At 44.9% G+C, this 27,176-nt stretch overlaps 1 long non-coding RNA gene across 1 annotated transcript in view; it reads left to right on the forward strand.

The window, feature by feature from the left end:
* LOC144820018 (uncharacterized) overlaps nucleotides 1–27,176 on the forward strand; it is a 259,394-nt gene that overhangs the window by 88,007 nt on the left and 144,211 nt on the right. The window contains exon 3 of the long non-coding RNA XR_013607673.1: nucleotides 23,878–23,990. This is a non-coding gene — a long non-coding RNA (uncharacterized LOC144820018). The remainder of the gene's footprint in view (nucleotides 1–23,877; nucleotides 23,991–27,176) is intronic.

Below are 27,176 nucleotides of genomic sequence, written 5' to 3' on the forward strand. Positions count from 1 at the left end.
AACTCTCAATGTTTAGACAATCCAGAATATGAACTTATAGTACCTCAGGATACGTGGAACTCATGAACAGTCGGTCGTTATATATTTCTTAGAAACCAGAACATGGAGTTAAGAAGAACACATGTGTATTTGAAATGTTTATTTACTAATGCCGTCTTCTCAGGCGTAGTACCTTAGATAATAAAAGTACACATATTATCAGTAGCAAAATTACCAGCATAGTTACTAGTACATAAAAAGTGAATGGTGATAGTATGTTAACATGCTGTAAATAAATAAGAGTTAGCAACATTTATAAGCAGCCGCGGGCCGTGGAGGGAGTTACGGTGAGGCAGGGAGGCGGGGAGGGGGAGAAGCAGGGTGGAGAATACAAGTACACATATTATCAGTAGCAAAATTACCAGCATAGTTACTAGTACATAAAAAGCGAATGGTGACAGTATGTTAACATGCTGTAAATGAATAAGAGTTAGCAACACTTATAAGCAGCCGCGGGCCGTGGAGGGAGTTACGGTGGGGCAGGGAGGCGGGGAGGGGGAGGGGCAAGGTAGAGAGGGCTCCACCCTGCTTCTCCCCCTCCCCGCCTCCCTGCCCCATCGTAACTCCCTCCACGGCCCGCGGCTGCTTATATCTCACCCTCCCTAATACACATATTATATTATTTGCTAAGAAGGTCTCTTTGTGTTGGTTTAGGGCGTGTCCATACTTTAGTGTCTTAGATTTGAAGGAATCACATCAGCATACACCAGCTCTCTCTTCATGTGAACCGCATCAACTGTTGTGTATGTGTGTTCGGCAAAGCAATATAAAACCCGCCTCATGCCCAGAATTGGCAGAAGTTGCACTTATGTTATGAGTATGAAGTCGTGGAGATCAGACCTCATAACAATTCTGTATCGTGTTGTTCTTGAAACTTTAGCACTCGCTGTACAGATATAGTTTAACAAGTAAAGCAGATAGTAGACCAATAACATATTATTCTCATGTAAACCACGATGAACTACTAGGTGGAAAGCTAAAGCAACAACTAAGTGTCGTGTGCAGAAGTTGCAAAAAAGGAAAAATGGCGTTTAAACCGGTAATGAGCCCATGCTAACTTAACACGGTGTAAAGATATCCAGGACCTAGATGACACCTCCTCATGATCCGGAAACGAACTGAATAAGATAATAGAAGTGCCATCTCATGAGAGCAGATTGCAAGTTTATATGTGGACGGTCCGCAAGGTAAAGCATTAAAAACTAGGAAAATTCAATGCTAAAGAAAAATAAAACAGCCAAGTACTTTATCGAGTCTTAAGCCAATAGGCAAGGTAAATAATAAAAACTTGACAAATAAGTCAATGAATTGTCAATGAAATGCTAGTACTCAGCATATCAAACATGAAAAAGGTCTATGACATAACTGTGTATGCAAAATAAGCTGCAACAGCCTCCAATAGGAAGTCACCGTCTTCATCCGAAAACAGTTCAGCCATCCAATTTAAAAGCGGAAAAGAACATACGTGCTCTCCCAGCACCGGATCCTCTATCACCATCAGAGGACAGCTCGGTGGGTTTTCAAGAAAGCTGTGTTCCAAGAAAGACTGTGCTGCCGCCAGTAAATTCCAGGGACCAAGTAGTCCATGCATCAATGCCACAGCCATAATCCTTTCGCCAGGACAAATCAACTCGTGAGTAATGATAGGAGTCATCAGCTGATTAAAGTCGACGTCAGGAGAAACCGGTCCGCAGAGACACAAATCAATGGCCCAATCGAAATCACAGGTCAGGCAGTGAAATACAGGCTGGACACAGGTGAAGTAGGAGAACCGAAAAGATAATCCATATGCCGTGCTTAATATCGCCAACGGCATTGTGCCATAATATTCTAGCATGCGATTGCGGAACAGTGTCAGCAGCTGCAGGGTCGGAGGTTGCATAGGAGGGACATCCATATTTAAAAATGTAAAAAAGCACAAGAGCGTCCGCTGGTAATGCAAGTAAAAATGCAATCCACGAACCAGAGTGGAGAAAATGGAATGAAAGGGAGCAGGGATGACTCCAAAGATTTTCTCAAATGAAGTCACGAGACCACTGGTAACAACTTTAAAAAAGTGTGCCAGGGATTTTGTGGAGGATGCGTTAAAGATAGTCGGAAACATGTTGCTGAAATTGAAAGGCAAACCTGTGTACGGGTGTTCGCTATGTGAAGTACGAAAGTTTCACGGGCCGAACTCAAGGCCACCTCTCTCTGAGACAAAAGAGCTCTTATTCTTGTCATGCCGTTGAAACGTGTCCCAAGGTTGGTATTTGTGGCCAGATTGAAAACTCCCTATGTTCATGTGTGGGAGGAAATAGAACATTTCTGCAGCAAATAACCCGTTCACTTACTGTTACGATAAAAGGAATACTTTTAATTAACTCAGAACAATCTTCATTATTGAGCATCAAATAACTACCATTTTCCAACAACTTGAACGTGGGGATGATAGCAGGAACTGGCGTGCCTTGCAACACGCAAGCCATATTTGGTCGGTGTTTGTTGCATGAATCGTGTAACTGTATGTGCCTACACATTAGTGAATGATCTGGCGTCTCAGTGCATTCCTCTCCATTCAGATAAACTTCTTGATCATCTTTGAAACATCTGTATGTGTATGGAAGCGACCAGACCTCATGAACAAAAGCACTACCTAAAGGTTCATAAAGACCTATTGGTATATATTTCATACAATTTGAAAACTTATATAAAGCAAAAGGCAGCGTTATTAAACCGTGGATAAGGCATGTTGCCAAAAAACCCGCAATCCTCTGCTGATGATGTCACTGAGCATGTCATAAATGATGTAATATGTGACATCATCAGTAGTGGATTATGGGTAATAGTATCTCTAGTTTACTCCCCTATAGCTGTCTTTCTTTTAACATAAGTGTGTGTTTCCTTCCCTTATACTTACTGTTTTTGGTTCGCTTCCAGTTCGCGTACCAGCGAGCGAACTAGGAAGCGAACTAAGAGAAATAGAGGTTGGCACAGTTCCAAATATTGTACCAATTTTTTAATAACGGGGAGGTAGTTCTGAAAAGAACTTTTTTTTTTATTTTTCTGAACATTTTTTTACTGTTTTTGAATTTTTCGGAACAGTTTTATATTTTTTGGGGTTTTTCTTGGAGGGGGCAATGAAAACGATTCATTGTAAAGGGCTCAACAGGAGCAACAAAACAAAAAAAAGAAGTATTTATTATTTTGGGCGTTTCGGACAAACTTGCATATGATAGTCAATAGCTCTGTTGATCAGAGTGATGCTTCTTTCTCCGTAGGAAATGAATCCATCGCAAAATACGCAGGTGTGTTTTACTTCACCAAATCTCATTTGTATATTTGGCACCATCTCCCTGCCCTCTGGTCCCGTTACTTCCGGTACAACAGATCTTCTGGCCATAATAGGGAGATTATCTAGGTCGTTCCGAAACTGTGCAGCACTGTAGTTGTTAGGATGCCACCTAGTCATATGGCGATGCATTGTGTAGTTTCCGAAACTGTATTTTTTGTCGGTCCCTCTGGACAGTCTATCTTGACATATAAGGCAAGTTACGTATCTTGCATTTACTTTTTTCTGACCTTTGGGAATTTTAAAAAATTGCCAAATGAAGTTTTCTTTCCGGTGAGACGTCTTGGGCTGCTCAGGCAAAAACTGCCTCTCTTCGTGCTCGTCCTCCTGTTCCTCTTCTTCTTCTTCTTGTTGAATTACAACTTGAGCAGGTGGTCCACTCTTCCTTGGATGTGGTGGAGGTGGTGGGGAAGCACCAGCTGAAGCTACTAAAGAAGCCATTGCTCAGTGATCACAAAGGGTCTTTCTCTCACAATGATGAAAGTCAGAGTGAGGAAAGAAGGAGGGATTTTCATCATTTGGGAAAAACAAGAGTTCTCAACCAATCAAAAGTGTTCATTTTAGATTATATGACCTAGTCTTACATCATTAGGAAACCAAAAGTGAAATGAACCAATGAAAAGTGTTATTACCAAGTCACATGACTTGCTGTGTTTACGTTAAGCGCTTTGCAGGGCCTCCCGGTTTGCTTCCAGAAACCTGCGCTTTGGCACTCGCTTCGCGTACCAGTTCGCTAACGTAGCACGTCATATGACGTATCAAGCGACAACGTGGAACGTCATGCGGACGGGAGGCGTCACGATGTTGTTTTCTAACGCGGCACTTGCGGTAAAGAAACGTTTACCGGCTCGCGGTCTATTTCGCGGCATCAAGGTCAGCTAACGGGAAGCTTCCCGATTCGCGAAGCGGGAACGAAGAAAAAAAAATATTTTAAAAAAAAATTATTCATAAACATATAAAATATATTTTTGGATTTAAAGAAGAATACATTTTACAGCTACAGATATTAGCTGTTAAAAAACCAATGAAATTCACAGAAAAAACCATAGGTTATAGACCATATATAGTTAGGAATTAGCATTTACAAAACCTTGAAAATTCACTGAAAAAACCATAGGTTATAGACCATATATAGTTAGGAATTAGCATTTAGAAAACCTTATTTTACTCACACAAAACCATTGAAATTCCATATATAGTTAGTTGCACTAACTATATATCGCGCACCTGCAATCCACTGCTGATGATGTCACATATTACATCATTCATGACATGGTCAGTGACATCACTGATGACATCACTGATGACATCTCAAATGACATCACTGATGACATCACTGATGACAACATCCAGTGACTGTATGCTTCTGTAAAGTTAAAATATGTCTTACATATTGAAGAATGAGTGGATGTATAAGTGTCTGGATGAAGGATTTAGTAGGTGCATGACTGACTGTATAAGTGAGTGATTAAATGTGTCTCACTGAGTGCATGGGTTAGTGACTAAACTGTTTTAAATTGTGCATCATTGTGTCTGTTGTTTTGTAATCTGATGCATGTGTTGATCATTAGCTATATGACTAACTATATGGGTTATTGATTAGTTGCCCAAGTATTTGTATGGGAGACTGAGTGTGTGTGTGGGTGTCTGGGAGGTGTAAGACTCTGTGCATAGATGTGTGAGCAGTTGATTCACTAGATGTATGGGTTCAAAAGTGCATGTGGAAACATCTGTATGGGCGGTTGACTGTGTGCATGAGTGTATTGGTGAGTGAATGGATATCTCAGTGCTACATGTCAAAGTAAGTACATATGTAAAACACAGTACATGTGATAGTTGACATATATAAATAACTGTGCATAAGAGCCAGTGAATGTGTGAGTGGCTGTATGGATTATTGTGAACTTGTATCAGGGATTGTATAACAGAGTAAATATGTGTTATTATATGTTCCAATAAGTAAGGTGTGTATAACTATATAGTTGAGGAAATCGAGGTGTGATTGATTCTTTGCAAGACTGACTAGGTGTGTGAGTAACTCCATGGATGAGTGACAGTCTGTGAGTGTCTGTTTACACTGAGTGTATCTAAGGTTATATTAGAGTCTGAAGAGGTTCATTGTATCATCACATGAATGATGTCATCAGTGATGTGATCAGTAATGTCAAATGAGATGTCATCAGTGATGTCATCAGTGATGTCATTTGAGATGTCATCAGTGATGTCATCAGTGATGTCACTGACCATGTCATGAATGATGTAATATGTGACATCATCAGCAGTGGATTGCAGGTGCGCGATATATAGTTAGTGCAACTAACTATATATGGAATTTCAATGGTTTTGTGTGAGTAAAATAAGGTTTTCTAAATGCTAATTCCTAACTATATATGGTCTATAACCTATGGTTTTTTCAGTGAATTTTCAAGGTTTTGTAAATGCTAATTCCTAACTATATATGGTCTATAACCTATGGTTTTTTCTGTGAATATATATATATATATATATATATATATATATATATATATACATATATATGTGCGGCATAAACTCCTTCCTTGAAAAGTGAGAACAGAGACCCAGGGGAAACTTTTGGAAGCTTTATTTGCAGATAATGGCGGATGCATTTCTGGCTGGTGTTATGCCCTCTTCAGCGCCCGAAGCCTCCACAGGAAAATGTCACTAAGCTACAGGTTCCGCCTCTCTTAAAACCCGATGTGTCGAGTCTGCACCTCCCCCAATTACGTTGGTATCGGCACACCTGTGCAGCATCCCGCGTGGTGGGAAAGACTACATGTCCCAGAGTCCCTTGTAGATGGACATAGGAAGTTGGTGCGGTGGGGGTGGAAAACCGTGGGTTCCCTTGTGCGTGAGTGCGGGATTGGAGCAGAGTGAATCCGTGAAACAAACCAAAATGTGATGCTCTGTTTGGCAGCTTACTTGTCCACAATAGAGCCTCCTCAGCTCCCCTATGACGCCTCAGCCTCCAATTGCAGAAGTCCATTGAGCAGGGGCGACGAGGACACTGCCTGCAGCCCACAACGAGGTTGGAATAACCTCGCAACTGCCGGTTTTCTTCCTGCGCTCAGGGGCGGGTGAAGGACCAACCAAATCGCTTTGGTACGACGAGAAGCTGAGAACAGCACAAGCCTGTGATGTCCTAACCCAAGGTGAGGCGGGGTACTCTGTGATGGCGTCTCAGGCTGACGCGTAGATATGTGCAGCATAAACTCCTTCCTTGAAAAGAGAGAACAGAGACCCAGGGGAAACTTTTGGAAGCTTTATTTGCAGATAATGGCGGATGCATTTCTGGCTGGTGTTATGCCGTCTTCAGCGCCCGAAGCCTCCACAGGAAAAAGTCACTAAGCTACAGGTTCCGCCTCTCTTAAAACCCGATGTGTCGAGTCTGCACCTCCACCAATTACGTTGGTATCGGCAAACCTGTGCAGCATCCCGCGTGGTGGGAAAGACTACATGTCCCAGAGTCCCTTGTAGATGGACATAGGAAGTTGGTGCGGTGGGGGTGGAAAACCGTGAGTTCCCTTGTGCGTGAGTGCGGGATTGGAGCAGAGTGAATCCGTGAAACAAACCAAAATGTGATGCTCTGTTTGGCAGCTTACTTGTCCACAATAGAGCCTCCTCAGCTCCCCTATGACGCTTCAGCCTCCAATTGCAGAAGTCCATTGAGCAGGGGCGACGAGGACACTGCCTGCAGCCCACAACGAGGTTGGAATAACCCCGCAACTGCCGGTTTTCTTCCTGCGCTCAGGGGCGGGTGAAGGACCAACCAAATCGCTTTGGTACGACGAGAAGCTGAGAACAGCACAAGCCTGTGATGTCCTAACCCAAGGTGAGGCGGGGTACTCTGCGATGGCGTCTCAGGTTGACGCGTAGATATGTGCGGCATAAACTCCTTCCTTGAAAAGAGAGAACAGAGACCCAGGGGAAACTTTTGGAAGCTTTATTTGCAGATAATGGCGGATGCATTTCTGGCTGGTGTTATGCCGTCTTCAGCGCCCGAAGCCTCCACAGGAAAATGTCACTAAGCTACAGGTTCCGCCTCTCTTAAAACCCGATGTGTCGAGTCTGCACCTCCCCCAATTATATATATATAAACACAACCACCCAACTCCAACAGGAACTCCCATGAAGAAGGGACGGACTTCAGGTTCTCGGTATACAGCTTCTTTTATTTTATCGAGTCACTCACGACCCCGAGACACAAGCGACACGTTTAGGCTTCTGTGAAGCCTTTCTCAATCTGTTTTGGCGCCATATTGCTTTCAGTTTAAAAAGTCACCCCCACTTTAAGCAACACTAAACATACGGAAAATACTTACAAACGTATGTGACATTTCAAACAATATACTTTTCTCCAAACACTATCTTGAATGTGAAATAAATAGTAATAAGTGGCAGCTGTGCAAAGCACATATTTATAGTCCACATAATCACATCACTATTAAAAGTCCGGGTGAAGAATCTGTTCATACAATGCTTATGTTGCCAACCTAAGAGGGAAATTTCAATATATAAAGCCTAAGGCACCAAACACTCTAAATGTGTTGCCTGAATATCGCTCTGCGTATAAAATCAATAATAACTATATCTTTTTTTGCATTTGATGTTAAAAACACGCTGTAACAATATTATAACCAATAATGATGGTATGGTGAATTCCTCCTCAGCCCCTCTTTTTGACTAGATATGCAATGCTAATTAGATAATCGGTCTTCCGGTAATTCGATACTGACACACACTGCCTTGAATCTCGTAGCCAAGCTAAATATACAGCTGACCCCTCGAATGCTACAGTACACATTGGGATATGGTGGTAGCTTTCGTGCTGTGGGACTAAGTTAGAACAGATTATTGTCCATGTAAGACAAATGTCTATTTTCCCAATGCGTGCACAAGTCCATAATAGAACTACATTTCCCATAATGCAGCAGGGCGGACATACGCTTGGCTGGAAAGGATGGCAGATGTCACCTTATAAAATCAGGATCCATAAACAACATATTTCCGGAACCAGAGTGCAATCCAAGATAAGTCAATATAAAGTGGATCTTAAAATGTAACTTGTAAGAGGAAACACCAGTCTCAATGTCATACATGACAAACCGCGTGAAACACATTGTTCCAAACCAGAACAGGCTCAGGGTGGAGGGGGACCGATGCGTAAATAGTTGCAGATGTGCCGACCAAACCTCACAGATTCGGCATAGGCGTCAGCAGTGCCCGGTCACCAAGGGGCGTCAGACTCCTGGGCGAGGCATTTCTTGCGAGGAAATGTTGAACCCATGCTGGCAGTCGAAAAAAACGCCCCGCTATAGCAACTCTGTCTCCCACTGCCGCCATCCTCGTACCTCTTCCTGACATCCACCGTGGGGGCTCTCTCTCTAGCACCACCGTACTTCCTCCAAATTGCGGTCAGAGGGGAGAGCCACAAACGACCGGTGTTCCGTGAAATAGGGTGACCAACTGTCTGTAAATTTCACGGACCGTCCATCATTTTAGTATGATGCCTGTAAGGCGTCCGTAATTTGAGATCCCCAAATTACGGACGCCTTACAGGCATCATACAAACATGAAAATAGGAAATTTTAGTAAGGAATGCTGTTTCCCGTTTGAGAGGGTTTAAAAGATTTCACTCGGGGCCTCTCGCTCTTAACTTTTTATCTATAGAGGCTGCCTGAAGAGGCCCCTCCCGGACCTGGCGCAGACTGTGGAGGGGCCCATTGTCATTCTGAGACTGCAGCTGATTAGCACTTTAGAATAAAAATGGGCCCAATTGTAGTGACCACATATGGGGTGCCTTCTCCTGCATGGGACTAGTGCAAAGCATTCTGATTTTGTCTTGGCGCTATGCTGGAGAAAATCAAAATAGAATAACAGCGTTTTCACTGTACATTTACAAGACAGATTTCAACATACAAATATAAAAATACTATTTATTAATGTTTATAGTTACTAGCACAAATCATGATTGCAGAAAGGGCCCGATGTTGCTTTGCAAAGCTGCACGCATACTGAAAAACTGTGAAGTGCACGATTGGCGCAACCTTATATAAACTTATTTTGACTTGTATTTATTTTGGTTGTCTATTACTTATATATATGATTGTGCCATCTCCTCTGATATGTCTGTAAAACGTATGTTTTGTCACTAATTTTTGTCCTCAATTTTGACCTTCTGTCCTGAATTTTTGTCCTGAATTTTGACCCTTTGTCCTGAATTTTTACGCTGACCGTCCTGAATTTGCACCCATGCCAGTTGGTTACCCTACCGTGAAAGCGCCCAGACCACTGACGCTGAATCAAAATGAACACAACCAACCAACTCCAACAGGAACTCCCATGAAGAAGGCACGAACTTCAAGTTCTCGGTATACGCCTACTTTTATTTTACCGAGTCACCCACGACCCCAGACATAAGAGACGCGTTTCGGCTTCTGTGAAGCCTTTCTCAATCTGTTTTGGTACCATATTGCTTTCAGTTTAAATAGTCACTCCCACTTAAAGCAACACTAAACATAGGCAAAATACTTATAAACGTATGTGACATTTCAAACAATATACTTTTCTCCAAACACTATCTTGAATGTGAAAAAAATAGTAATAAGTGGCAGCTGCGCAAAGCACATATTTATAGTCCACATAATCACATCACTATTAAAAGTCCGGGTGAAGAATCTGTTCATACAATGCTTATGTTGCGAACCTAAGTGGGAAATTTCAATATATATGTATATCCACGCTCCTTGCGTCACCTTTGCCTGTGCACTTGCGGGCGGGTGCTTCCTTCTGGGGGGGTGTACCCGTGTTTCTAAATCAACACTCTGACATCCCATGGCCAATGCACACAGGAAGAAGCACTCGCGGGTGAGTTCTCAATGTATTTCTTTAACTCTGCAGTCAACATACGCGTTTCGACTGTCGCCTTTGTCAGTGTCAGGCTCGCCGAAAACAGACATGATGTTAGGAAGTTGTGAGGTTGATTTAGTGGATGTAGTAATATTGTTGAGAGATGTAACCCTTGCTACTTGTTGCACCCAAATCATGTCATATCCTCCACTCTTTCTTACGTTTATATTCACACATCCACAGAACCACAGATATCTCCAAAATTATTGTAGAGGCAAAAATTAGGTGAGGCATTTTGGCTTTGCGAATGCTTTTTTACTTCTGAAGTGGTAGAGGGGTCAATTTTTAGATGACGGTTTAAAAATGTTTTCAGATTTCTTAACGATGTCAATGTTAAAAAAAATAAAACAGACTCATTCGGAAAACAAAGTCTACATAAAATCAATAATCACGAATTACTTCCTACATTTAATCAATCACAGTTGGACACATTTTTTAGATTTAACTTATAGGAGTTTTAAAAAGAAATATTTTAGCGATATTCTGTGAAATTCCTCATACAATACATTTTTTCATTCTCAATAAATCACACATTTAATAATTCTAGTAAGGACGTTACAAATTAAACATTCAGATACATAATTGCGTGCTCACACATGATTTCGCTAATCATAAAACGAATGTATTTAACCATGTTGAATAGTTCTAATTGTTGACCTGAACTGAACTAGTATTGAAGTGAGGGTGTCTGTCTGAAATCAGAGGGGCACCCACGGATCGAATTACGAAACGTAGCTTGTTCAGCTTTTGAAAAGTTTCCAATATTTTCGTAAAGAATGTTGATTTAATGTAGGTGTCATGGAAAAAGTTCTGTTATCATAAAATAAGATGCGAAGGCCGTAACTGATAACCCTTGTATGCGCTGCTGTTGTAATGGATTTACATTGAAACCCATGAATGCATACAGTCCCACAGGCATTGTACACCTGTGTTGCGCATCTGTAATACATGGCATCTTGTCTAGTCCATGAATTCATTGCTCAGGGACCGTTATCACTGATTCGTCTACAGCATCGCTAGTTCAAGTGCTGCCTCGAGTGCAGAAACAATGTTAGATCTTGTCAGCAAGTATTATACATTAGCTTGCGTGCGGGTGGATGATTCAGTCCGGATTCAAGGCCACGGGGACTGAATAGAACAGAATCTTGCTCTTGATCCTCAGCTGCTATGGCACTCTCTTTGTGAACGAGGAATGTTGACATTTCGTTCCAAGCTATGAATAAAAGCAGTCTGTGCAAGTAATTCTTCGACTTTAATCTGCCAACCGCAGCAACACATGCTTTCTAAAGTACATGCAAAACAGAGTTCAACCTATGTTACTCATCTGACCCCAATTAACCTCTCTCAATTAAACAATGTTTTTCAGAATTTCTCCAAGGCCAAAGAGCTATTCCAAACAGTAAATATTCCAGGTTTGTCAAGGTCGTGCTGTGCCTCTTAGCTCTTTAAAATTTCATAATAGAATATTGCCTCTCTTGGTGACAAAGGGATGCGTGGATTGATGGGATGTTAAGGATAGCTCGAGGCTCCGCCTGCGTTGAGAGGCAGTGACCAGTTTAAAGAGCATCAGACCTGAAAAGGGCCGAGCACTTATCCTCTTGGACGTTTCTGTGGCAATCGACGGGAGAACAAATAAAACGAATTAACGCAAGGAAAAGAAACTTCCTGTATATTACTTTCCAGTCCATTATTTAACCTGTAAAAACGAACTTTTACTTCTCCACCTTGAACGACATCACGTTCAGGGTCAAAAAGAAACATTTTGATCCACGCTATTATCACTTACCTATTATGGCCTCCTGAACAATGATTGATTGATTTAAAACCCCGTGAGTTTCTGCTATCACGACAGTAGCTAAATTCAAATCCAATCAGTCAAAGATCCTTCGATTGATGCAAGTTGATGATAGCCTAATGCAAATTCAATTCTGGAGCACAGAACTGCCTGGATCTAAACGTATCTCAAACTGTGTTCATCCTACTTGGAAAATACGGCCAAGAGTCTTTCCCTTTTTACTGGCCTTTTGCCTTGGTACTACAGTGTCCTTCTCCCAGGACCTTTGCAATTTACGATTCACCTTGGATGCATTGTACTCGTTGCCTTTCAAAGAAACTTGTATCCGAAATCACAACAAACATTTTCCAACCACCTTTGCATAGTCCGAATATTGCTGCCTCGGTTCATGTTACTGCAAAACATTACCTCTACGTCCCTCGTCCTCGACCCAGTCATCACTCATGAGGTATTCCACACGACAGGAAACAAAACAGGAAACGCTTTTAGGCTCCACCCCCCCTCCTGCCAGGTGCTATATCATTACCAACCACCAGAAGCACATCCTGTTTTGTTTCCTGTCGGTGGTTTACTTGATGGGAGACGCTGGGGTGGGTGCCGGGCACTTACCTCCATCTTTTGTCCTGTGGTTCCTCCTCTGCTGGGCTCTGGGAGGCTCCCATGGACCTTCGTGGGATTCCTTGGAGTGGGGCTGCTGGGCTTCCCTTTCTCCTACCCTTGGATGAGTTGTCCTGGGCTGCTGGGCTTCCCTGGTCTTCCTGTTTCCCCTTCGTTTGGACTCCTGGACGGATGCGGCTTCCAGGTAGGGGTGGGGTGCGCTGGTCTGCCTCTGCGCTCCCCTTCCTTGGGGTGTTCCTTTCCCCCATGACCCCTCCCTCCGGGCCTCTCTGTGGTTGTGGGGGCCCGGGGATGTTTTCTTCATTGTGGGGTGTTTGGTTGTGAGCGCTGTGTCTGTGCGCGCTCTTTCCGCCACCCCCCCGCCCCCCGCTCTGTGTTCTCTGTGCTGTGGGGGTGAGGGGCGTTGGTTGTGTCTCTGGAGGCCCCCGGTGCTGTTCGCGGCACTTTCCGGTGTTTTCTTTGCCGGCGCTACTTCCTGGAGGCCGGGCGTCCTCGTTGTTGGTTTGCCCGGCCTCCTCTCGCGATGCGTGGTTCGCGCATGCGCGATGCTGCTCGCCCTGCCTGACCTTGCAATGGCCGGTCGCCCGGGTGGGCTCCGGGCGCTCCGGTGCTTCGGCTGGGTTTTTCTGCCTCGTCGCGGGTCCTGGGCGTTTTCGGCGCCCCTTCTCACGCTTCCTTCTTGGCCTTGCATTTGGGTGACAGGTCAGTTGTACTTCGTTTTTTGGCGCGCGTCTGCGCTTTTTGGATGTTTTCTGCCCTCCCTCTTCTCCGGCCTGGCCTGTTGGTTGGTGGGGGGGGGTGGGGCTTTGCCTCCCAGTGGGGGTGTTTGGTCTATCCTGGTCCTCCCTGTGGGGGGTTAATTTGGGTGTGCCCATTTTCTTTATATGTGCTCTGGGGGTGGTGTTTGTGTGCTCTTGTGGTGTTTCCTTTTGTTCCTGTTTGGGCTTTGGTTCTTTCGTCATGGGCAAACACCATCACAAGAGGAAGCATTCCTCTCCTGTGCCTCCTTCTTCCTCGGATTCCGGTGGGGACTCCTCTCCTCCTCCTGTGAAACGTGCCAAGGGGAATGATGATGATAGGATTAAGCGCCTTATCCTGGAGACGCTTTCTGATATTAAGGCGTCCAAGAAGGTTGTTGCGGGTCCTTCTGGTTCTGCTGCCCTTTACTCTGATATTTCGTCCTCTTCTGGGTCTGATGAGTCTTCTTCAGCTGCTGTTGAGTTTCAGGGCAAGTACATTTCCAGGGATCTCTTGCCTGACGTCCTTTCCCATGTGCGTGTTAACATGGGGTTTCCTGATGTTTCTGCGCCCTGTGTTTCTCAGGATTCTCTCTTGCCACAGTTTCGGAAGCCTGTTGCCTCTTCCTTGCCGGTGCATCCCTTTGTCTCTGATGTGCTGCTGATTGAGTGCAAGGACCCTGATCATATTTCCATGCCCAGGTTCATGTCCAAGCTTTATCCCTTGCCTGATTCCATTCCTGTGGACTCTGTTGTGGCCAGTCTTGTGGGGCGCCCTTCTATGGCGGATGATAACATTCTGAAGGATGGTGTGGACGAGAAGGTGGACTCTGTGCTGAAGAAGTCTTATGCTGCCTCTCACCTAGCGATTCGTTCTGGCATTTATGGGGCATATGTTGCCCAGTCTCTGCTGACTGATTTCAAGTCCCTGTTTTCATCTATGCAGGTGGGTTCCAGCTGTCCGACTTGCTGGAGTCTATGGAGCGCCAGGCGGAATTCCTGTTGGACATTGCCTTTGATTCTGTGAGGGCTTCTGCTATGTCCTGTGGTTCCTCTGTGGCTGCCCGTCGTAACCTGTTGCTGTGTGATTGGAAGACGGATGCGGCCCAGCGCACCATGGCTTTGCGGTTGCCTTTCACTGGTGCCCGTCTCTTTGGTGACTCGCTGGAAGAGAAACTTCACAAGGTCTTCAAGGAACGCAAGCATACTTTGTCCTTTCGTGATCCTCAGCCCCGTAAACGTTCCTCCTTCTCTGGTGCCAGGTCTTTCCGCCAGCCTTCCAGGTTTCAGCAGTCTTCCTTTCGGGGTCAGCGGGGCGCTGGCCGGTCTTTTCCCCGGAAGTTTCAGAAGGAGTCCCAGCGTGGTGCCGGGTCTGGTCCGCAGCGTTCCTGACTATGCCGGCCTGGGGGCCCTTCTCGCTGGTGGTCCGCCTCTGGTTGGTGGGAGGCTTCGCCAGTTCCTTCCTGCTTGGCGCCGGACGACCTCGGACAGATGGGTGCTGGATGTCTTGTCCAAGGGCTACCGGATCGAGTTCTTGTCTCCTCCTCCCCCCTCCGGAGTGGTGGTGACCCCTTCTCCTCGGGAAGCCTCCCGCCGTCTGGCCTTGTTGGACGGGGTTCGGTCTTTGGTCAGCAAGCTTGCGGTTGTTCCTGGCCCTCTGGCGGAGAGGGGGTTGGGTGTCTACTCCATCCTCTTTGTGGTGCCGAAGATCACGGGGGGATTTCGGGTGGTCATCAACCTCCGGGGTTTGAACTTGTTCGTCAGGAAGATCCCGTTCAAGATGGTGACTCTCCAGAAGGTTGTCCCGCTGATTCAGTCCGGTTGGGTGTTCTCCACTCTGGACCTCCAGGATGCGTACCTGCACGTCCCGGTGGCTGTGACGGATCAGCGTTTCCTGCGCTTCTGCCTGGAGGGCCGTCATTGGCAGTTCTGCGACCTTCCCTTTGGTCTTCGGTCCGCCCCCCGGGTGTTCACCAAGGTGGTGGCTCCCTTGGTGGCCCATCTTCATCTCCTGGGGGTGTCAGTGTTCCCGTACTTAGACGACTGGATGATGCAGGCTCCGTCCCTGGAGGTCATGTCTCGCCACCTTCTCTTGACCATGTCTACGCTCAGGGACCACGTTTTCTTAATCAACTTGCCGAAATGCCACCTGGAGCCTCCCACTCGGAGGACCTTCATCGGTGCTGTGTTCGATTCTGTGTTGGGGAAGGTGTTCCTGCCGGTGGCCCGGATTCTCCGCCTCCAGTCTTTGCTGAGGAAGTTGTTGTCTCTGCCCTCGGCTCCCCTCCTTCAGTGGCTGGAGGTTCAGGGCCACATGGCCGCTTCTGTCTTCACCGTGCCCTGGGCCAGGGTTCATCTGCGCCCTATGCTGTGGCATGTGCAGCGGTGGGTCCCGTTTCCCGTCCTGGATTATGCGGTTCCTGTGCCTGTGACTCTGGACGTTGTGTCTGCACTTCAGTGGTGGCTGGATCCATGCCACCTTTCTGTGGGGATGTTGTTCTGTCTGCCTCCTCCTCTGGTTGTGACCACGGATGCCAGCTCTTCCGGCTGGGGGGCGACTCTGGATCATTGGGCTGTGCAGGCTCGTTGGCTGCCGTCGGAGTCTCGCAGGTCTTCCAACTGGAGGGAGTTGTCTGCAGTGGAGAGGGCACTCCGCCTTTTCCTTCCTCATCTGCGGGGTTGCCATGTCCTGGTGAGATCGGACAAGACGGTGTCTGTGGCCTACATCAATCACCAGGGGGGTACCCGCAGTTCTTCCCTGAACCTGGTGGCCTGCTCCATTTCGGACTGGGCGGAGAAGAATCTTCTGGCCCTGTCTGCTCAGCATATTCGGGGTGTGGACAACGTGGTGGGGGACTCTTTGAGCCGGAGGTTTCCTTCGTCTCTGTCCCTGTGCTTGGCCCCCCGGACTTTTCGCTTGCTTTGCCTGAGGTTCGGGACTCCTTGTCTGGACTTGTTCGCCTCCCGGTCCAATGCCCTGGTTCCCCTGTTCTGCTCGAGGTCTCCGGAGGTGGGCGCCTGGGGAGTGGATGCCTTGTCTCTCCGGTGGCCTCCTTGGCTTCTTTATGCCTTTCCTCCCTTTCCTCTGATTCCTGCCTTCTTGCTGAAGGTTCAGCAGGAGGGGGCTCAGGTCGTGGCTGTTCTTCCTCACTGGCCGAGGAGGTCCTGGTTTCCTCTGCTGCTGGGCCTAGCGGTGGGCCCCCCTTGGCTTCTGCCCCGCTGCCCTTCTCCTCTGAGGTCCCCGTCCCTTCTTCTGGTTCCCCTCTCCTTGGCGGTCTGGAGGTTGAACGGTTGTCTCTTGGGGTCCGGGGTCTGCCCGACCACATCATTTCTGTGATGCAGGCCTCTCGTAGGCCGTCTACTTTGTCTTCTTACTCGAAGCACTGGTCTTCTTTCTCGGGGTGGTGTTCCTCTTCTGGTTTGTCTCCTACCTCTTGCCCTGTTTCTTCTATCCTTCAGTTTTTTCTGGATGGTTTTCAGAAGCGTTTTGCTGTGTCTACCTTGCGTGGTCAGTGGGCTGCTATCCGGGCCTTCCGGGACCCGGATTCTTTTCTTGCTTCTGATGGCCTTTTGGTTTCTCGGCTGTTTCGTAGTTTTTCTCTTTCTTCTCCTTCTGTTCGTTCTATGGTTCCGCCTTGGGATCTCTCTTTGGTGTTGGGTGTTTTACAGTCTTCCCCCTTTGAGCCTTTGGAGACTGTGGACCTTAAGTTTCTGTCCTACAAAGTGGCTTTTCTGGTGGCCATCACTGCTGCTAAGCGGTTGGGGGACCTTACGGCCTTGCGTTGTTCCCCCCCGTTTTTGCGTTTTCTGGATGACGCTGTTGTGCTCTCTTTGGATCCTGGTTTTGTTCCCAAGGTCCGCTCCCGTTTCCATTCCTCTCAGGAGCTGGTTCTTCCTTCATTATGCCCTTCTCCTTCTTCTCCTTCTGAGCTGTTGCTTCATTCTTTGGACCTGAGGCGTGCCTTGTCTGTTTATGTGGCTCGTTCTGGGGAGTTTCGCTCTTGTGATTCTCTCTTTGTCACCTTTGGTTTGGCTGGTAAGGGTAAGGCTGCTTCCAGGCTCACCTTGGGTCGTTGGATTAAGCCTGTCATCACTCTTGCCTATCGTGGTGCTGGTTTGCCTTGTCCGGCGGGGGTTCAGGCGCGTTCCACTCGGGGCGTGTCTGCCTCCTGGGCTGCTTTCCATGGTGTGTCTCTTGATGAGATTTGTCGTGCTGGGACCTGGGCCTCTGAGTCCACGTTTGTGAGGCACTACAGGTTGAATTGTGCCCTGTCTGACCGAACCAATTTTGGTCGCGGGGTGTTGCAAGCTGTGGGGGTTCCCCCTCCACTCTGAGTTCTGTTTCTGTATTAAATTTTTTCTCTTGCTGCACTCCCTTGTGTCTGGTCTGTGTTTTGCTGTGTTTCGGTTGCCAAAGGCCTGTTTGGGCGTTGCTTTGGTATGCCTCATGAGTGATGACTGGGTCGAGGACGAGGGACGTAGAGGTAATGCTATGATTACGTATGGTAATCCCCATTACTCTTAGTCCTACTCGTCCTTGACCCAGTCATACTTCCCGCCCTCCCTCCCTGTCCAGGCCTTTGTTGCTTGGTGTGTCAGGATGTGCTTCTGGTGGTTGGTAGTGATATAGCACCTGGCAGGAGGGGGGGGTGGAGCCTAAAAGTGTTTCCTGTTTTGTTTCCTGTCGTGTGGAATACCTCATGAGTGATGACTGGGTCGAGGACGAGTAGGACTAAGAGTAATGGGGATTACCATACGTAATCATAGCATCATCGTGAGGGCCTTTACAATTGAACTCTATCTTACCACACCAAACTGATAGCTGCCTATGGTTAGTCACGCAGAACATACTCCAGACATCAGACAAGATAAAATGTGTGGGGCGGTCTTCTATCAGAAATTCACCTCCTCAAACCCTGGAAGCAGAGCGGACGACTCCAGAAAGATCTGCAGATGCACTTTTATTCTGGTGTGGGAACTTATTCATAGTACACAGTCTCCTGAAGCAACAGGCTCTACCCAGACATGAGGTCCTGAGCACGTTGGTATCTCTTCCGTGACCATCTTTGGCCCTCCCTTCTTCACCACATAGAGCGCTTTGATGTAACTTCTGACATCATGAGCCCTACATAGAAACAAAAGGTAAATACTATAAAATTGCATTATAAGACTGAGGGGCACATTTAGAGCATGATGGTTTTCCTTCCCTGGTGAGTGACCACCTGTCATGTTTAGAGAGCCAAAACAGTCAGGTGGGATCTCTGATAATACAGAGGAGATGCAGGTGTTTTGGTTCCACCAAAGGCAGTGAACTTCATGTATGTTCCATGCAAAAGTTCCTATCCAGGACGTATATTGCTTGCATGGTAGTTCCGGAAAGGAAAATAAGTGATGGTTACATTACCTAAAAAAGGCATACATTTACTGAAGAGTGCACTATGAAGCAAGGGTGACACAATCTTCATGCAGCACAACACAAAGTTGTTTAGCTCAACATACAACATCGCAACTCCTACATCCATGATGCTAATATTGTGTTGCATGTCGCAAATCACATTTATGGACCTCAAATCTGCTTTGTGTCATGCAAGATCGAATTCCATCACGAATGACTTTAAATTGCACACATTTACAAGCATTAGTTTGTTCATCATTAAATGGCAAATAGGGATAGATCAACCAGCCAGGTGTGTACTAACAAGGATGAAAGGGTTGTACTGAAGAGCGGAAGGAAAAGGAAACTCACATTTCAGACGAAGAAGGCAAAAATGTTGATTTCAAAGGATCTCCAAAAAAGATAAATATTTGTTTGTGAGCTCTAAAATACCGTTATCTAAAAAGAATGCTTGATGGCGAGCGACAGTGAACTAAAAAAATTGTGTGGCACCAATGAGAACTATTGTAGTCGAATGTAAGAAAAGTTGGGATGATCAGAAACAAAGAACGAAAAAGAGACTGTCGACAGAACCGGAAGGTTGCAATGAGGACAGGAGGAGGGCCAGAGTTCCATGAGGAGGTGAACCCATTGGTGGAGGGTGTGATATCACTCATAGCCACAGATTTGGCTGTTGGAGTCGAGTGTATGAACAGTGCTGACATGGAAGCTGTAAGTTGGAATCTAATTAATCGCATCTAATGTACCAGTGTTTTATATCCACCTGAAAGATTACGTTGATGCAATCCCCATAATGGTTAAGCACATATCTTTGCAATGCCTTAAAAAACATAAAGCTAATTTTCAGATTTTTAAGTTGCAGTAGCCTTTTTTATTTTAAAATGTATGCAATTCTCAACCAGTGAGGAAAGTTGCTTTGCTGTTTTGCATGACAGGGTTTCGGCATGTAAGATCCATATTAGCAAATATATGGTTGTATTCTTCTCTCTCACAATTGCTGCTGCAGAGTAATGCTGTGCACACCTTATCACCATTGGCCAAGGTGTCTGTGTGACTGTATCATGTGTATTTTCCACAAAGGGCACCTTTTAACTACAAAATAGCATTGCTAGTCAAACTATAGAAATTTATACATGTTCTGACCCAGATTTACTATGTTTTTGTGTTGGGGGTTGTATCAGTTTTGTGCCACAAAATCTGGCACGAAAGTGTCTGTTCCGTTTACTATGCCATGCAAAGGCACTTTGTGTGGTTTAGTTAACACAAACATGATGCAGCACATAGCGCTGCCTTATATCATTTTGCATAAGCCAGTTGTTACATGTGTTGAGCATGTGAATTCTCGTGGGCCCACCCATGTATTTAGGCCCAAACCCATATGTACACGTATTTGTAAATCTAACTTTGCTTAAAAATGGTGCACCTACCTGAGAGGGGCCTAACAAGAAAATCAAGAAGCATTTTTTTCTATGTGAGCTGCATTGTGTATAGCACATTTAGCTAGAAGAATATGGCTCTATAAAAATGTTAATTTTGCATGAAGTTCACTCTTCCAGCTCAAAAACAATCCTGCCCATAACACAGGCACTTTTACACCAAATTGCAAAGGTGCCTGCATTGCCCATAAGAGGCATTAAGTGTGCAAGCTCAAGGAGAAAGCAGGAATGCAAACTATCTATAGAAAGATAGTTCTCTCTCCCTTTCACAAAACACAAGGCAGAGAGCCCCCTTGCTGTGCAGCATGACATCAAATATTAATAAAGATGCTCCACAATGTGTGCTCTCCAACAAAGCAAAGATCCACATTGTGAAAATTGTAGAATATCTGAAAGCATGTTTCCTTTTTCATGCATGCTTTCAAGTGGTGTTGTTTGTATGCTCGCGCGCTAGTCTTTTGATTGCTGGTGCCGTGAGGGAAGAGGTCAACTTCCAACAACGCTGCCACATTTCCACTAAGCCTTGAGGGGAACGGCCGACGCCTATCATCTGCATCCTGTTATTAAGCCGCGAGGGGAACGGCCAACGATTAAACCACATCTTCTAGCGGCCCATGGTCAGCGGGCGCTGGGTGACGTGGAGACGGCGACGGCGGAGCTTTAAAGCCGCGCCGGTCCTCCGCAACTCAGTCAATGCCCAGGCAAAGCCGGGGCGAAAAGTCTCTCTTATTGATTCTGTAGTCAAGGTGGTGGGAGGGGTTTTATTGCAGAGATTATCTTGGACAGAGTAATGCAATATTATCGCCGATACCCAATATGGGTTTCATGTGGGAAGGTCAACAGTTGCCCTATGTTTAAATCTGTATTTGATCCTTGGCAAGTACATGCAGGCATACCCGGGTACGATCTACATGGCCTTCATGGATTTATCATCCACGTTTGACTGTGTCAACCCGGTCAAACTGTTGCAGTCCATGAGGGCCATGGGGGTGGAGGCCTCTATTGTGGACAGGGACACTAAAGCAAATGTTAGATATGCACAGGATCTCCGGGGTTCTAGAGTATTTGGCATTGAAAGAGAGGTGAGGCAGGGCTGTATTCTGGCCCCCTTCCTTTTTAATTTATATAGTAATGACCTCGAGGGAGCCCTGGTATCGACGGAGGCTGATTTTCCACATGTGGGTTGTCGGGGTCTCCCTGTCCTCCTTTACGCGGACGATGCTGTCCTGATAGCGAGAACAGCCAGAAGATTGCAATGTTTATTAGATGCTTTTCTGAATTTTAAGGAGTCCAGAGATCTAATGATTGATAATGCAAAATCCTATATTATGCAGGTAGGGTCCTGGCCAACAAAAAAGTATTCCTTCCCAGCAGGTACCAAGAAGGTTCCCACAGCACATGTTTTTTCATATCTGGGGGTAGTGTTGGATGAGCACCTGAAGTAGGGGCCCCTTATTCAAAGAAAGAAGGGGAAGCTCACACGAATAGCTGCAGCAATCTTCATCTTTGCTGCTAAGATGGGAAAGTGCCCGATTGCAGCCAATCTATCAGACGAAGGGGGTGTCAACTGCATGCTATGGTAGTGAAGTGTGGGGGTGTACTACGGCAGATTTGTTGCAGGTGGTAGAAAATAACTTTTTAAAGCGCCTGCTGGGAATGCCAATTGGCTTATCGCATCTAATAGCCCATGAAGAACTGGGGATCCCTTTTCTATGTGATATTTTTGCTTTGCGCCCTTTATTGTTTTGGCTTAAGTGCTGGCCTAACAAAGAATTAAAATTACCTCAGCAGATCATAATGGACTGTTTGTCCCTGGATCATATGTCTAGAATTTCCTGGCTGAATTATGTCAAAGGTCGCTTTGCAGAGCTGGGTCGCCCTGAACTCTTTTTAAGACTCTCATCCATAACAAAAAAGGACGTTGAATTGGTCAAAGAAGCATTTATCTCCAGAAGGAAGTTGGAAAGAGATGACCAGGAATTACGCAAACCAAGTGTTCGTAAATTTCTTACCCTAAAACCCACCCTCTAACAGAGCCATATCTTCTGGGAACGTTGACTACTTATGAGCAGTTTCTGTTGACAAGGTTTCGTCTCAAGTTCTTTCACCTTTTAATTGCAGTGCCAAAAGGGTGCAGCAGAGGTCAGGTGTTAGCACCCTGTGGCTGCGACAATTTGTCTCCACAGGATTTGCTTCACTTTACGTTCTTCTGCAAGTTCTATGATGTATCTCGGAGACATTTTTTACTCCCCCTTTTAAAGAGGCTGAAAATTAATCAGGTCCGCACAGCACTTTTGTATTTGCAGTTGTGGAATCCTGACTGTATAATTTTTATGGTAGGGTATTTAAAATCATTGATGAGAACCAGGGCATGCTTAGAATAATAGTCTTTTAAGGGGGAATAGGTACACATAGTTTTAGGTATGTTTTTCGCGTGCACTTTTAATATGAAATCATGAAACTTATTTATTGTATTTGTATTATTTTCTGTAATTCCGTATGTTTTAAAGATATGAACTTTATTCTACTGATTGTGTATTTTAAGGATTGTGTATATTTACTGCGACTTTTATGGTGTTCTCACTGTAAAACCGAATAAAGTTTATGATGATGATGTATGCTCATGACCATGTTAACTATTTCTAGCTAGCCTTGTTAATATTCATTAGACAAATAACAATTTGAGAACACCTGTGTTTAGCTGTAAATGTAGAGATGAAGGCCTTCAAGGAAAAAAGACCACCCTTCCTGCACTTCCATTTCTTACCTGGAAAAGGTTTCTTAAAACCAGTCCATGTTTTTAGGTCTCGCCTACTCAGCGCACATGCACTACATAGGAAAAAGACCTTTAGCCATCGATTTGGTTTGAGTCCCAAAAACGCGTTGCATTGCTTTAAATGGCAAAGTGTGCACGTTTGGTGATTCCCTTGCGGGAGCGAGCTTTAGCACCATATGTTTGTAATTAACTTGCAAACACATGGTGCCCCTGGCTAACTCCCACAAGGGAAACGCTTTGGTTGCTCTCGGCCGCACTCCCCTCAACCCTCTCAGTTTTAACGCGAGGCGCGCTCGCTTGTTTTGTTGTTCTACTTAAACTCTAGGGGGAACTGGATGGTGGCATCCGGGTTTCACGTATATAATTCATAAAGCCAGCGTTTCACTTTGCCTATGGCTGATTAGCTTTAAAAGATGTGCTGTTGAGTATTTTTCCGTGGTTCATCTGTGGACATCTGTGTAATGGGTTTGGTAGTACCGTCTGTTTCTTTGGTTGTTTGCTCTGAGTGAGATGAAGCCTGCTCGCTATATACATCAGCTGTTGTGCTTTGCTGCTCTGGGAGCTCTGTCATCTTCTAAACCTCTGTGGGACCAAGCCACGTGCATCTGCATGTTAAATCAACAAAGGTGTGTGGGGAGGATGCAGAGGGTGGGGCTAGCGCGGTATCCCCGGCTCCCTTACCTTCCCGAGCCTCTCTGTGTTTAGCATACACCTGCGCGCACTGTTTTCTACCAAACATTGCTGGGATAAAGCAGCAAAGAGTGTGCCACATTTATTTACATAAAATGAGCTACATAAACAGAGGGTCATTTGTTCTGTGCAGGTCACCAGAAAGACCTGCTGAAGACCTGCAGGAGCGAATGAAGAAGAAAACACCAGGAAATAGAAGCAGAGCCACCAAAGCAAAGTACGGAGGAGCCGGTGTCTCAAGTCAGGGTAAGAGCGAAGTTCTGTGACATTTTGTTGCACCATGTTTGCTGACCTTCGGTTAACATGTTTATTGTGTAATGTTTCCTATGCGTGTGTAGCAGGGTTATATGCAAATGTATGGGAATAGAGCAAGGAAACTGCGAGTGGACAGATGCTATTGAAAGTAGGGCTGCAGGACATCTGTGCCCCCTGGCAACCTCTGGTCCAAATCTGAGAGGATGCAAGCTCCCTAAAACCATCCTGAAAAAACACAGTTAACAGATTAGGCAGAAACGTTTTTACTCTGGAAACGCTGCTGAATGTATAGTTTAGCTAATACGAATGAGGCCGATAACATGTGCATCTTTAATTTGTGGTTTATGTTTTGAATTTCTTTAGCAATTTAAAAGAATGCACAAACACCTCAGCAATTCCTGAAACTTCTCTGTTTCCAGATGATGGCATAGCAACTATGGTGTAAAATTCGCCAAATCTGTTCACATTGCAGCATGTTCAATAATTTACATATATGTGCAGAGGCTACGATTGTGATTGAACGCTTACTTTTTGTTGTATGTTCCAGTGATTGGTTCAGTTCGAGCCTGGCACCAGAAGCATTGCATCATTTTCCCTCAGACCAGGTGTACAAATCACAGGTCCCGTTCCCTGTCCTGTGTTGTAATTGATTGTTGTTTTCAGTGAGAGACTATTTTAATAATGATAAAAATAAAGTCAAAGAATGCCATGAATTCTGGCAGGCACAGAAGGGCTCTGGATCCGATGGCAGTGCAAGCAAGACCTCTTCTTTGAATACTATTTTATCAAATGGGGCTTGTTTTCTTACTTACATTCCATAACCAATTATGCTATATGTTGCATTGTAATTAATATGTTTAGTCTAATAAGCTAGTCATTTGCAATATGATGATAAGTGCTACAATTTGGAGAATCAGTCAAGTGAAAGAAATGCAACTCGTTCAACTCGCATGAACCCTGGTATTCACAATACGGGTCTTATGTTTCACATTGGCGTTTTACAGCATGACAGTGCTTGTCTTCTAAAAGAGGAAAACTGCCTTTGCGTTTTACTTTTAACCTTTGTATTACTTCTCACTTCTTTGGGACTTAAAGTCTGGGTGTGTCATTCCCCTTCCTAGACATCATACTGAGGTCAGTGTTTTTTGCGGCACTAACCAGTCATACGCAGCACTGGGTTCCTTTCTACGCTGATTATGGAGCCACACATCCACCTGAAAGAATGTCGGGGGAAGGGATATGGGACCTCTTTAGCCAGTAACACCAGGTGCTGTTTTTGCCACCTCTCGACTTAGTGTGATAGAGCGCGCAGGTCACCCGACTCAGATTACCATACTCACCTGGGCCCATAAACAACATATCATGAGTTTTAATCAGGTAACCTGTGCACTTTCTCTAATCAGTGATTTATTAATTTCATTTAGGAGCTATACCATTGTCTTACCAATTCTCGTTATCGGTACCTAAAGTCCTAAGGGATCAAAGGTGTTAGAATAATAGGTAGAAAAAGAACATTTGCACTCATAAAATAACCACAACTCAGGAAAGGTTTAAACTCTTTATCTAAAATCTTTAAAATGTCATGATCCAAGCATTGAATTTTAGGAAATTCTCAATTAGGAAAATAATGATTAAAATTAAAACATACAGAACTTTTATAAAGCAGTCTTTACGCATTTGACAAGAGGGTGGAAAGAGAGAAGGAAACAGTACAGTGACTATACCCACATTTAATATTTACCTAAAATGGTGTGAAGAACTAACCCTGGCCACGGGTCAGTTTAAAGGACAGAACCCCGAAATTTGCAGGCACCATAAAGGCAGGCAGGTGCAAATAGAAATCAGGACAGGTAAAGCCAAATTGGATCAGGACAGGACCACCAAGGGCTAAGACCAGCACCCGCAGATAAAGTTGCAACACCTGTGTTACTCCCTCTCTGCAGCTAACAGCCAGAACCCGGTAAAAGTTTTCGATTTCTCCAACAAAGTGCTTCGCCAGCACTTTAGCTTTCAAACCCCGATCTGGGTTTCGAACCTTCTGACAGAGGGCTCTGCCAGCACCTCTGCTCCCGATCACCTATTGAGTGCATTGGGTCAGCGACAGGTCAGCTATTCGGACAAGTTGGACAAATTAACTAACTAAGCCTATCCTAGTTATACTATTTTCCAGGTCAGTGTACCACCCCCCAATATTGCAAGTGTAAGGATCCCCAATTTTGATTGGACAAAGAATGAGGAGAGGTCATCACACCAAACTAAAATGAAGCTTTCAGAATGAATATTAATGTTTGCTTTCCAGCCCATCAATTTATTTTCCCACGTATGTTTTATATTCCACCACACAATGAATGTTCTATTAACAAATACATTGTTATAACATATTAACAAGTTTTCTTCCGTTTGGGTTCAAAAGTTCGTTTTCCCATGCGCATCTTCTAGTGCGCGGTAGCTTGGCATTGCTTCAAGGTTGAATGACTTCAGTTCTCTTTAGAGTTAGACATGCACGATGTGGGTTTTCAAGATGGAGTAATAGCACCTCCCAGGCCCAAGATTATCGTTACATGAAAAAAATAGAAAGAACAGTTTTAGAACACAGAAAAAATGAATGTACTGTATACCACTTATTTCTATTCTATTCCCATTACTTTATTTTAATTACTGCATTAGAAATTAGGCAGAACAAACAGCTTAGCAAAAGCAGCAGTGCAAGCTTCATGCATGCTGTAACACAGAGCAGCCATCTTAGTTTTAATGCGCAGAAGCAAAAGATTCCCTCCAAAGCAAAGAGTACGTCATGTCACGTAAGTGTGACAGACATATGCGCAGTAAGAAATCCCGCGTAGCAGCCGCCATTTTATTAGCAAGCGGATGAACATTAGTAAAAGCACATATGCAAACTTCTTCTAGATACCCAATGTTTTGTGAAATGCAATATTAATGAGACAAACATGTTGATTAGTGTATTGACGTTATGTTGAGAGGACTGAATACAAGCAAGTCGCTTTACGTGCAAATCCTTGCTCCATCAATACCCTCTTTGATGATATTTTATATCATCACCAATTAATGAAACAGATGCCAAATTTTCACATCTCACCCAGCTCAATTTCTTCAAATTTTCTATTTTGTTTCTTTTCATTGTTTGTGTGAAAGTGTTTCACTTTCTTGTATATATTT

This window comes from Lissotriton helveticus, chromosome 2_1, assembly GCF_964261635.1.
Source record: "Lissotriton helveticus chromosome 2_1, aLisHel1.1, whole genome shotgun sequence".
NCBI classification, from domain to species: domain Eukaryota; kingdom Metazoa; phylum Chordata; class Amphibia; order Caudata; family Salamandridae; genus Lissotriton; species Lissotriton helveticus.